Source organism: Mastigoproctus giganteus, chromosome 13 (assembly GCF_048544385.1).
Source record: "Mastigoproctus giganteus isolate SK-2022 chromosome 13, ASM4854438v1, whole genome shotgun sequence".
Taxonomy (NCBI): Eukaryota; Metazoa; Arthropoda; class Arachnida; order Uropygi; family Thelyphonidae; genus Mastigoproctus; species Mastigoproctus giganteus.
The window spans coordinates 119,681,508-119,695,787 of NC_143587.1; the positions used below are offsets into that span (position 1 = coordinate 119,681,508).

The 14,280-nt window shown below is 36.2% G+C and overlaps 1 protein-coding gene across 1 annotated transcript in view; it reads left to right on the forward strand.

The window, feature by feature from the left end:
* Positions 1 to 279: 279 nt before the first annotated feature.
* Positions 280 to 14,280, forward strand: part of LOC150076403 (voltage-gated delayed rectifier potassium channel KCNH8-like) — a 271,262-nt gene continuing 257,261 nt past the window's right edge. Inside the window, 1 exon segment of the mRNA XM_090387870.1 lies at positions 280 to 563. The gene's annotated coding sequence lies outside the window, so the exon portion shown is untranslated.

Below are 14,280 nucleotides of genomic sequence, written 5' to 3' on the forward strand. Positions count from 1 at the left end.
ATTTCTATTATTTTGCCTTTTTTTCCTCATTACCCTTCAAAATTATCGCCGCAGAGTACGCTGAAATATGTACGGATGCATCGCACCTCACCCCTATTGCAGTTTGTCGTGCGGCTACCTATGACTCACGTCGTACGCAGATGCGAGTAGTATACGGGTGCGGCGCTCCCGTCCGAAGGCTGTTTATCTAACCCGTTGCCATAGCAACACCCCCCCCCCCGATGCATCAGCGGGAGTTCTGCCAGCAGCCAGAAAACCTCAGAGGTGCGGGCAAGGCGGCAGCAGCAGCAGCAGCAGTGTTACTGGAATAGCAAACCGCGAGAAGTTAAAGTAGGCATGGAGTAAGAGAGCTCCGGTGGGCTTCGTTTTTACCCTCTCACTGTGAGATTCGCCCCATGAGAGGTTGTGATAACTTCGACTCTATTGTACGGTTGTGCTGACGTTGTGGACAGAATTCCTACTTCCGGTTTTGAAAAGTCTCTTCTGGTTTGTCTATTATAAGCGTGGATTGTGAACCACGAGACTGGCGCAGACTGACTACTGTGGAGCGACGTTTCATAATGGTAAGTCCATGTGATTCTTGTTTATCACTTCCCGTTTGCCATTGCTGTTTTTGAACAAGGTACATATATTGATTTTCCACTGCTTGCTTCGTCAAACTAGGTTCATTGGTTGTAGTTAAGGTACGCTTCTCGTTGTGATTCCCAGGCATTGCGGGATAGATACCTTTACAGGGATTACTGAATGAGTGTAAGGAAGGTAATGTAAAACATTAGTATAATGTTTGTTTGTAGAAGAGGAGGGACTCGTGAATATCTATAAGGACACGCATCCGTACGAATACTCAGTTTTAAATTTGCGCCCAGGAACACACTCAGAGCTCACAAATGAATTTTCACAAAGTAGTAAACACTGTGGCGTGTCCACAGAGAAGTGTGCATTTCTTTCTTTCATTTCTAAGGAAAAGGTGTAAGAATTCTAGAGCATGTCTATAATGATAGTCACTTTCTCTCTCCATTCCTTAGAACCCTTACCTCCCTCTTTTCTTATATGTAAAATTATTTCACGATGTAACAAAAAGGAATGAATATTCTCGAATAGATTATTCAACAGTAATTCAAGTTACTACTTAATAGCGCTGTAGCTTATCGTTCATATCAATGTGTCTGTTGAGTATGCATTCACGAGACGATATGGATGTTGCGCAAGATCGAAAATGCCGAAAAACTCACGGGGGAAAGCTTGTACCCTCTGCCTGAGATCGGCTAACTATAGCGCCCCAACTGAAACAAGAATTTAATTATTCTTCATCTCCGAGGGGATTCGAACTTGGTTCGAATCCCCTCGGAGATCTCTCTCTAAAATAGTACCAGAGATGTACAGTGCCAAGTAAGTTGACACGGGACCAACTTTACACATAGATAACTTAACAACATTTCGTTTGCGTTTTTGTTGATTACGTTTAATTATAATAATTACGCAAAGGTAACAGCTGAACAATATTTATTTGCTATCAGAATATATGCACTTTTACCAAAGAAGGCATTAAATTTTGTTCGCTTTTATTAATATAAAGGCATATAGGACACTGAAACTTTATAATCCATAGTTTTCATCTCCAATATTTATTGGGACATCTAACTCCACAGAATCAATAGCTAATTAGAGGTCATGTAAGCAGTGCACTCAATGACAAGAACATGGGACAGAAATGGACGAAAAAAAGGACCAAGGTCTCAAAGGAAGCGTAAAAGCGATTGTCACATAGTGGGCATGACACATAGCTAGGTGGCAGAAAAAGTAAAACATCCAAAATTAATTGTTAGAGTGTCGTACATCAATGAATAGTTGCGTTGCCACTTATCCCAAGCCAGGCAGACCACCATTAATGACTCTAAGTCACTTCGACATTTGAAATGTATATCAAGAGAAAAACGTAGAGGCACTCATAGTTAGACAGTTGATAGAATGGGGTAAATGTGGGAATAACAACCACCAGAAAAAAAAAAACTTCGCATAATGGATTGCAACGGTCAAGCAGCTTCGCTTAAACCGAATTTATTTGCTTGCAATTCGCATCATTGCTTATTCTGGCACAGAGATAAAAATCAGTGGACTGATCACATCAGTGGTAGAATATGGTGTGGACTGATGAATTACTTTACTTAGTACGAACATCAGATGAATGCAACTATGTGTGCTGCATGTCCAGAACGGTTTCTTGCAGATAGCATTTCACCAATAATGATGGTAGTGCGATACTATGGGCATGTTTTAAGTATTTTGGACTTGGTTCGTTGGTTGTCATCGACGAAACCATGGATGCAGCTGTGAATGCGGGTTCTATTATTCTGAACAATGCTCAGTGTTACAAAAACGGTTCGGTGTGACGTGTTTAAAGAAAACGAGTTGAACTAGAGTTGAGTATCAGAACAAGATGTTCTAGTACAAGCGGCAGACTTAAAGAAGTAAGGTCCCAATTTCTACTACCAAAAACGTCTAGAAAGTGTGCCCTGGAGAGTTACTAATGTCACTGAAGACCATGTAACTGATCTATCTATTTTCTTAAAGAAGAACTTGATTATAGTCTGCAGTAATTTATGGCAAATTTTTTTTGGTTCTATAGTTAATTAATCAATTCTTCTGTATTACTCTAGCATAGCTCCTTAAATAGGAGAAAAAATCCATTTCAAAGGTATTTATATATCTATAACACTAACTGGTACTATTTTTGTACCATTAATATTTTTAAAAATTCTTACATCTGATATCAGTTCTATTATTTATAATAATAAATGTTCATTTTATATACGACCAGTGGAGGGTGCATTACTTTAGAGTCATTTTATAGGAGCACATCGACAAACTCACATTTTTGTTTTCAAATTTACCAGTTAAAGTGAATTGTGCTTAAATGTATAAAAAATACGTAATCCATTAAAAACACTTAAATCAACGGGCCTGTCGTAAAATAAATCATACAGAGCCTACCACCGAAAAATTCCATTATGTTGTCTGCAATTTATATCCTACACCCCGCACATTAATAGGTTTTTTGGAGAACGAATTAATTCTGAGAGCCTAACTGTCTGTTTGGATTATGTGAGGAAACTTACATTCAAAATTATGTTTGGGATTGAAGCGTTGTTTGCATTAAAAGCGGGATTAAATTACTATATTTATAAATGAATACAGCAAGGGGGGGAGGGGAATTAAAACTTCGTTGAAAAGGAAAACTAATATCTGCCTAGTGATCTAGCTTTCACTCAATTACATCGCTAACACCGAGACCTACATAAACTATCTTCTCACTCTCTTTTTGAAGCAGTTCATTAAAAATTCCATTAACACTTTGATGCTGCACGTTGAAATCAAATAAATTATATCGCAGGACTGCAGTTTTACTAATTCAGATTATTAAGGGGACTTGGGGGGAGTATTACAAAACTAATTAGTTGCATGAATTTGATGAATAATGTACGGGCTATGCTTCTCTCTATCTCTCTTCACTTGGTTTACATGAATGTTTATAACGGATGCAGAAGGTGCATGAGAGAGGCAGAGGGTATGTGGATTTTGTGGTTTTACAGCAGATAAGCCAACTGCTTGTCATACTATTCCATAATGATGTCATGTCTGACAATGTTAATTCGTTTGATTTTACTTCGATAACGAGTGAAATAAATTCCAAATCATTAACAGCAGCAGCCAAGAAAATCCACGGGGGGTAGAGAAGAGTCACAGTGTTCCTTTAAAGCTGCTATTTATAACTGTCTTGGTTACGAATCCCCGAAACGACATCTCTTCATATGCGGAAGACTAGCCTTTAGGCAAGCGGTAAACGTCGAACATTGTGAGGTAATTAAAAGTAAGAAAGAGGAGGGAGAATTTTAACTAACTAATTAACCTGCTGTGTACGACCCTCGGCCCTTGTCGGCGGCTAATGATTTGCACGAGGGTAACTAATAATCCTAATATGTACTCACTGGATATAGCGCATTCAACGAAATAACAAACTTAGTTCCTCACGGCGCTGAGAGAGAGTTTGATTTTTGATTTAAATTATCTAAAACTGGAATGCGGATGAGATCGCGCACAGCCTAGCCTCCCCCTGTCATCTTGCGTCTTGAAAGTATTCTGGCGACAGTTTTCATCTCTTTATTTTATGACTGTCCTTAAAAAGAATGCGAGTTCTAACCCTATTCCAACTTGCATTTCAAAACATCTAAAGCATCTTTGTATTCATTTCCTTGCTATAAACTTCGTTGTTATAATCCATACCTTTTGAGTACTTTTGAAAAACGTCATATAAAAGTAGGATTTCTTTAAAACTCCCTCAAGATATCACGGAGAAATGACAATAATCTCGTACTCCATTGAAAGTGGCTTCTCAACTCGACAAGTATGTGAATTTCTATAAAGGTATAACAAAGAGAATGCGATTGATAGTTCGCATGGTTTGGTTTGATAGATTGAAAAGAAGAATTTATTTCGTCCACTTTTGTTCGCGTGAAATACGTGCAAAGGTGTGAAGTTTACATTAAATATTTGATTGCCTTTGAAATCTGTATAATGCTTTAAAGCTTTCAGATCATAAAAGTCTAGTTGATTCCTTTTACAATTTAAATGGTATCCAAGATTCGCCAGTAAAAAAATTGAAAGAAAAATAAATAACTGTAGTTGAAAGCAAACTCAATTTATTTTATGATAATTGTACGGTATATACTGATATTTTTATGCATTTTATATTGACTGTTTTCAATATTTTTATGTTATTCTTTTCAACAATTTAAGTTCTCTTTGGTTGACATTCTACGTGTTTAAATCTAAAATAATTAGTTTTGCTCAGGCTAATCAAAAATGTACACGAGTTTATATCTTTAAACAAGGACTTCATTAAATATGAATTGATATCTCGAAGTAGGACTTCATTAAGCAAGTTCTCTGTGTTGGGAAATAGGTATTAATCATTTTCGTTGCAAAATCGGCTTACACTTGAGCAGCCAATCCATCAAATGCAAGTCGATTTTATCTCTCCTTTCGATTAACAACTGAAATTTATACAACTAATAATAGAAATTTCTGGTAAATTTTGATGACTTCAAAAGTAATCTTCGCTTTGTTACCATGCAGGAATCATTTATGTTGCCATGGTAGCAGCGATGTGTTTACAGAATTGTGATTAATTGGTAATCTGAAGGATTTCTCTTCCAGCTAAAAAGCCTGTGCTGTTTTCAAAGTTTCATATTCCCTAAGCCCTGACATTAAACTGTAATAAACACTGAGTATATTGGGAAGAAATCCTATTTTTACAAATGAAGGACTGTTCTTTTTTGTGCTCTCTGGAACCGCATGTACTAAGATGAAAATTTGATTTTTTTTTTCAGAAAAATAAGAAGTAAACAATTTGTTTGCGTAGGCATTTAGTTTCTTGATGAAACTTTTATTGTGATAACCCATTTCTTACAGCCAGTCGTAAAAAGTAAAGAATGCATCAAACTCTGGACGTAATTATCCACAAAAAAAGTCGCGGGGTTTAATTCCTACTTTTTATGTTAAAAGCAAGTTATTCCACCCATAATTTTCACATGCTGTACAAAAGGATCTCCGTACATGAATCTGTCCCAAGAACAATGCTCCAATGGGTTCATATAAGGGAAACGAATACAAGTAGGATTTGTGTAATGAAGTACGCAATGTCCTTCAACAACCTGCCACCGTTCCACGATTTTTCCATAGGGGAATCTTGAGCTATCTCAGTAGCCAACCACAGGAAGCGGGGCTGCTAGTTAACCAGTACGGATGACATTAACAGGTCAAATCAATTTCAAATTTCTGCCTAAGGGAACTGCATATCTATTCGGAAACGAGATCTTGACAATGGGATTAGAATTAGAAGATATTCACTTATCTTATGTGCTGTTATAGACTTTTCTGGGTGTAGTTCATATGTACTTAATGTACTGTAATATTAATATATTACCGCATGAGCCTTGACTCTATGCGATCATATCTCAAAATTCCTTGCACTGTATGGCTGATACTAATACCACTAAAATGGTACTTGGGGTGGGTGGGGGGAAGCAATAAATCTTGACCGGCAGCTTAGTTACAAATTGGCCATTTAGAAACTTTAAAACTTATTCAATATGTGCACATTCGCCTGAATTTTTCTTTTAAACAATCTCAAATGTGAAATGAATGATTAAAGGTAAAACGTATTCGTAAGAAAGACAATTATTTGAATAGAGAGAGCTCGAACAAACATTGAAATGCTTTTGCAACTCAACAGCCAACATAACCTAACTGAAACTCCTCTAATCAAATAAAATCTTCGTATAACGTACTGAAGCGTACTTCATCGATATTTCACCACGGTTATTTCCTGCACCATCTTACAGACCAGTTCTCGAACATTCCAAGGACTTATTAAATAAACGCGAATCTGAAAAAATGCGTTGAGAGAATTGCGTGACTCCAGTTACGAGAAGATAGCAATTATATCCGTTGTTAAATACAATTATAATTTTCTCTTTATTTGGGCACCAGTTGTAGTTCCCACACTTGTCAAAATTCACGATTGTGTTAATCCAAAATTAATTCGCAAATATTTCAATAACTATTTCCTGTCAGGCTAAGTCGTCATCGATGAACACGGTTTGCAAGGTTTCCCACAAATACGGGTAAAAACCGATGCATATGGATAAATTATTTACTTATAGGGAAAAGAACGTAGATTTGAACCATGATCAACTCAATCGCGAGTACAGCTATATTCCGCTTTGACTGTAGACTAAAATGGCCTAAAAAGATCTTATTTAAATGCCAGCATGACCACGTAGATCAGAGGGGTTTACACTTAGTTATAAGACCAGAATATTATTATTAAGCTCATTTATGCGCTCTAAACACGGTCAACTAAAAAGCGTGCACTTTTGCACTCGCCACTCGAAAACGTTATTATGACACTTAAGATATAGAACATCTTGGAAACCAAGAAAAATAGTTTAAATCTTGCGCATGGAAGATAAATCATAATAGATGCGGAAGATGTTCACTGCCAACGATCAGACATGTATCGTTAGAAATAGGGTATAAAGTTTCGCTGGGAGTGATTCTAATTAAGGTTGACAACGATCTTTGTAAATTCCTCAAATGAATGTGCAATATTTTCAAAGTTGTGTTCCTTAAGATAGCCATATAGAATATGATCTTGAGCACTGAGCTCTACAAATCGCAGGTGCCAGACGTCCTTCTGAGATAATGCGATTTCTATACAGTAGAACAATTCTCAGCCAATTCAACAAGTAAGATATGGTATGTTGCACAACTTGTTGGAAATAACCTTCCTGACACTGTATCATCGAAATAAATTGATTCCACCATTTTTGTTTGCTCGTTTCTCTCGATTCTTGTGTTTTGGCTGTTAATGTAATCTGTTAAACTGCGCTTTATCGATATTTTACTATTGATCTAACAACTGAAAATTAAATTCCCAGCGACATGATGACTAAACCTTAGTAATAAGCGAATCGGTTATCATTGTATAATTCTTCAAAGAATACTGATGTCGTAGGGATGAAATTTTAATTTGCTTGCAGTCCTTTTCCAAGGTCCGTACAGCGTTCCAGACAGATGCTATGGGGATTTTTCGAGACTGCAAAAATCGATTAATGACATCTTGCATATGTTCTGAACTCGTGACAGTTGGCCTACCATTAGAAGCTGAAACAGACGGTACTTGTTTATGGATCTGCTTCAGTTTTCCAAATTACAGACTTCGTGGTATCTTGATACGTGTGGTGAATTTTTGTGCATATATTTGCTTTTGCTTTTTCAAGCGATCTGGTCGAAAAGTAACTATTTATAAGAAAATAACGCTGCCGAAGGGTCATCACATCTCAGATTACTGTTTGTCGTCGATCAGTTAAACACATTGCACTACCCCATGTTTTAAACTACATTTCTTAATTTCAAATATGAGCTATATCTTATGAGTTTTCTGAGGTTTCTAAAAGATTGATCACCGTGTATTAGTAATTGCAATTGTTAATAACCAGTATGTATGATATTTAATAAAAAAACAGATTGTTGATCTATGAATGGTACCAGTTCAATGTAAATCCCATTTGTTGCATATCCGCTTTATAAGTTTCAGGCATTGATAAAATGAGACAAATATTTGTTTTAAAACTAATTTTGAGGTAATTATTTGCTGTTCTCATTCGGATTTAACTTGAATATGTATCCATGAGTTTTACATGACTTGGCGTAGAATAAGCTTTATGTATCAACTGGTTCTTGATAAGTTATACCATCTTCTAAAAAATCAAATAAACATAAGACCATGTTTTATAGATATTTAAAATTCTTAGAATATAAATTATTGCATATTTATTCTGTACTTTGCGTTATTAATATCTTCGTTCCTTGTAACCTAAGTCAATATTAGGTGCTAATCTAATTAGGGAGCACTCATGGAATCATTTATGATGCAATTAAGGATTTACTGCAACGTTTAAATTGGATTCATTAGCTATTAAAATTTAGTAAATTTTACTCGTAGAAAGTTGGCTCACAACAAAATTTACAGGAGATGCAATCAGTTTGGCCACCACCATGGAATACAAAGTTTATACCACAATGAACAAAAACAAAATCAAACCTTTTCCGCCTCCAATGAGTTATCACAAAAGAATTCAACCTTCTCGATTTTGTAAACAAAATTTTAAATGAACCAGTTTCAGAGGACCGACAAACTCTCCAGGCATATCACTAGAAAGTAAATCGTTATTCTTGTAATAAATCATATTATTAACACAATCAATGCCGGAAACGAACAGTATTAATCTCTTGATAACACACGAATTCGTTAAGCTGAAAATGGTCTGCATTACACCGTAAATTGGGTTTTGCATAGATTCGAAATATTAATTGGCGCTATCTGAATTTAAATATTCGATTAAATTTTCTCACGAACCAGAATTTTCTCCTTTCTGTGTATACCATCCTCCCTCTGATTAGGAAGTAAACAGACGTATTGCATGACTCGCACACGAATGAGAATTCATTCAATAAAACCTGTAAAGAGAGTTCTCTCAGATATATGGAGCATTACATCAATAAGGGGAGAGGATCTTTTTCAGCCATGTACGAAACCATTATTTTTCATTTCCTACCAATAAGGCAACCCACTCAAAATATAACATATTCAAAATACATCGTAATATACATATTTAAAACAAAAATCTTCTCTAGAATCCTTTGGAACATCCCTTAATAAATCCTAATAGGCAATATCATTTCCTAATTAAAGTATAAATCGAAATTCGACACGACTGGAATCAAATCTCAGACCATTCACTGAGTGCATTCCACAAAGACCATTTAATTTGCATAATAAGATATGTTAAAGGAAAAAAAATGATACAACTTTCTGGTATACTCTATTATGTATTCTGTTTTGTTTGTTTGCTTCTTTTTGAGTTTCATAAAGATATCGGTTTCTTTGCTGCGTCAAATCCCCTCCTTTCAATCGATATTTAAAACAAACAAGGTTGAAAGAATTTTGCGTCCTAATTTGGCTATGAGGTTTAAAAAAACACAACAGCCGATTTCATAAGATAAAACTTGTCCGAACAAGAAATATAATTTCATTACTTCTCTTAATCTTTGCTCAACAACTATAAAGAATGCAAACCTATCACTCTCTTTGAGGGTTAATTTGCATATTGCGTGAAAATGATTAGAGTAGGCTTTGCGCCGCAAATGAAGCCAAACAGGCAGTAATAAAACAAACACAGATCAGAGGGGCAAAAAAACCTCTGTATTGTTTCCCGAGTACAAAATGGAACAGTGGGAGGGTGGGGGGTGGTCGTGTTATTAAAGGACGCTTGGCACCTTGCCAACATCTGCAGTAGTGTAAACATTGAAGTCAGCAGCCAATTTGAGTTTTTTTTGGAAAATAACTGAGATTGTTAATGAAATGTTTTAGTGAGGGGGGAGATGAACATTGAAATAAGGCAACGTGAATTAGGGGATCAGGAAAAGAAATATGCATTTAAATAATACGTTAAAACTATTTTTTAAAAAAATTTCCTATTCAGTTAATGCAGTTCCCAAACTAGTTTAATCTCTGCATATTTAAATATTTGCGATATTTTCCAAACGTATGATTAAAAAATTCTCTGTTATTTTTAACGATGTCCTCATTTATGACTTCATTCGTGTTAACGAGTATAGAAAAATCAACGCAGACGGTCGCCAACGGTCAATTTACGGGGACGTCGCAGCAGTTTTGAAGTTCAGCCTACGAAAACTGAAAAAACATAAATGCCGCACCCTCCTCGCCCTTGTAAACTTCTTCAAGGATTTCGCTCGCATTTTTTTTCTCCTGTTGCGCGTTCAACTGTTATCAATGGCTTTGCTTTTTCCAATTGATGTGACCTGGTTGTGCCCTCTTGAGAATAATCGATTGCTATTTCAAGTAAAGTTCCTTGGTCATAATGGCAATGGCAAAAACGAGTACGCAAGAAAGAGGTCTATATTTTCAACCATTTACAAATAGGTCTTATGTGTCCTTTTCATCTGCTTTTTTCTTTATTGCCTTAACAAAAATACAAATTCCAGTATAGGTCTAATCTGGTCAAGCCATTAACTAATCTGGTTAGTTGTTTTTGAGTTGGATGTGGAAAATATTTAGGCATTATTTGAATTTTAGCAAAGCAGGCTTACTGCATAAGCTGGAACATGTTGAGATCACATAGAAAAAATTCATAGCTGGATCACACAGAAAGCAGAGGTTCTGATTAATGGTTATTCTTCATATTGGTCTAATGTTGAAAGAGAAGACCGATCCTTAGTTTTCCCGAGGATCGGTTATGGGATCACTGTTATATCCGATTTTCATAAATTACATCGAAGATGGGATAGAGGGGGGCATGATGTCAAAATCTTCTGATTATGTGGAGATTTGGGGGGGGGGGGTTAATGATCAACGCTCCTTCAGGATGACGTGGAAAGGCTTCAAGTATGGTGAGAAAAGTGACAGTTATGTTGCAATGATGCAAGGTCTTACCGCTGGAGACCAAGGATGCACGGAAGGCCAATGGTGTACTATCGATGATTCATTGAACATTTGCTTATAGAGATTGGGAGGTCATTCATTCCACTGTATAAGGCAATTGTAAGACCACAATTGGAATACTGTATCAAGGTATGCAAACTGCATCTAAAAAAAAAAAGAAGACATATCGAACTTCTTGAAAGATTCTAAAGATCGACAATCTGCTTGGCGAGATCTGCAAATGGGTATTCGTATGAGAAAAGACTTCGAATATTGGACAACAGAACTTGGCTACAGTCTTTATTCCTTAACAGACCTCAATCGAGTCTGTTAAAAACGCAAGAGTCTAACAAATGAACTAAAAGCCAGAAGAAGGAATTAGAGTGCAAGCGTGTGAGAAAAACAGCACGAATCATAAATGCTACAGTTAAGTACACACTAACTCTAGTTTTAATTAGTATTTAAATTTACATTACACACATTGCATCCCCCTGGTGTGTGAGAAAAAAATGAATGAGTGATTAAAAAATGTGTGTATATATATACATACACGCACACATGTGCCATATTCAGTTTAATTTTATCTTTCAGCTATTTAATCTGGTTTTAACTCTTTGGTATAATATTCTATATTTATATCAATTTAAGAATTAGTTATCTGCTGCTTTGCGCGATGCTGTTTTTTAAATTACAGCCATTTCTGTTTCTTGTCATTAGATGGTCTTGTTCGTAACACTTTTTGCCATTTGCTTGCTTCAATTTTTTATTCTGTCCTTTTCCCTATTTTTTTCTCATATTTCGGCTATCTTCTTTCTTTTTGGCCTTTGGCTTTCCGTGTGATTTGCACTGCCATCTTTATTTATATCGGATATATATATATATATATATATATATATAACCTAACGGGGGAAATATTTATAAAATATAAGAAAACGTATAAAAAAATAGAATGCAAGTCGAGTGAGAATGCAAATTATGAATGAAGTAAATGTGGTCTCTCCCACCCCTTCGCCAGGTGGGTTCCCCACTGCCAGCTAACATATCCTACCTCCGGAGTGGAATGGGCAGTTTGACCTTCCTACCGGATTCAACGCTACGTGGACCTGACAACCATCACCGACGAAGACATAGAACGATGCCTTTGGCGATCTGAACAGGGTACTCTAACCCGGTTCCCTTTAAAACACCACCATCCCCCCAGGCAGGGGAGGGAGATGGATCTCTGTTTCCTCCCCTCTTTGCCTACCCCATATTTCGCCTGGTGGGGCTCGTCTCCACTGACCTCTTTGGGGATGTGTATATGTAAAGGGCGGCTCCTAGAACGTTTGTTCAACTCTGGGGATGCCCACTCTATCGTCCCCGTCCGTCCTACCTGTTCCCACCGCCTACACACACTAACTAAACAGACCGAGTACATCCCCTAACAATGCCGCAAATTTTCTAATCAATGTCTAAATTCTACCGCTGTCTTGTAAATCTCTTTCGGCCAAATTCAAGTTAGGCCTTGCCACTGAAGTCCTTGGAAATCAGGTGGTGGAGCCTGCCAGAGTACTTAAATAATCTACTGGGTGCTTGACCTGCCCCCTCGTGGCAAAGTGTGGGCAACAGTGGGTCCCAATAGGGGCCAAACGGCTAAATTGTCAGAGAAACAACAGAACATAACACTAAACAACAAACCACTCCTCACACACTTTTTAAATCTCTGGCCTCCACAGAGTTCTGTGCCACTTACAAAGAATACAACGCGGAGATGGGGGAACTCCTGGTGCCGTCAGACAACTAACACACTTTACTCAATCGGGTCCCCTTAGAGGGAAGCTGATTGGGTCTGTATGTCTCTGAGGGTGGAAAGTAAAATGAATGAAGGCGAATTTTCAATTATGTTTGATTCTAGATCTAGTGTTGTTGTTATATTAGAGTTTTAGGAGCATCAGCGACTAAGGCCATATTGCTGAGTGTATACTGTTTGTAAATTACGTGTGTATAGAACTACTAGCCATAAGCTCAAATTAGAGTAAAGAGATTTTGACTGGATCGTAGGAAGTTTTATTTTAGCTCCGTGTTTTATTTTAGTTTTTAATTAGTGGAATAAATTAGCTCTGTGGATAGTAGAGGTTGAAATCGTAAGGAAATTCAAAAAGTCAGCTAGATATTTACCTACGTTAGAAGAGAACGCATCAATTGACCGTTTTCTTTTTTATATAAAATATTTACTTTTATTTTCTATTATCTTTATATTTTGTTACGTTATTTATTTTTCGGATAAATATGCAATACAAGCAATAAAAAAGTGTGAATCATAGGTTTATTCATGCAAGAAGTTCATGGAAAATTATATAATACAATACAAGTAAAAACATAATATAACAATAATTAACATTTATGTAACAGTTAATATTAAAGACGATCTAATGTTAGAGAGTTTAAGATTTCATTTTTTAAAATAAATAAAAAAAATAAATAAACGCATACAAGAGAAAAGCAAGCAACTTATTGAAACAAATTAAAATAAAAATGTTTACTATTCTTTGCGGAGAGACATTTTGTAAAAAAAAGCGTTTTACTGGAAGCTCAAAACAATTAAATTTAGCTAAGAGTGAAGGATTATTGATTTCTTAGCAAACTGATTTTATAGTGCAAGGTCTGCAGAGGATACTTTCTGCGTGAAAGTATCCTTGCGATAGCTACGATTTCAATTTAGCGCGTCTAGAAAAGGACTGGGTTCGATAACTGTCGAGATAGGAGAACTTTCACGAGCTGTTTTTGGCAGAGTTAGTTGGTCTTTGGAAAGAACTTCGTGGTTTTTAGATCTTGACCCTTAAATTTTTCATCCTGAAACGACAACACAATTGGGTACTTTATAGAAGCGATATACCTCATGGACTTGAGTCTCTCGAAAATTATTCTAAAGCAATAGAGAATAAGAACAAAATAACCACGTAAGATCTTGTCTTATAATCTATGGATTCTCTATATCTTTACCAGCAAAAATAAATTTTGCTGATAGACATGATCAGAATCCATTAGTGCTAATCTTTGAGAGCTAGCAGTAGACCCGGGAATTCATACGGGGATTGATGTGCAGCTAACGTACATTTTATGTGAAGTTAATAAATTACATTATTACAAAAAATGCGCTGGAAGTTTGAGCTTTGCTAGTATAGATATTCATTCACTCTTTTATTCTATTTTATGTAGCTCTAAAAGAATATCCT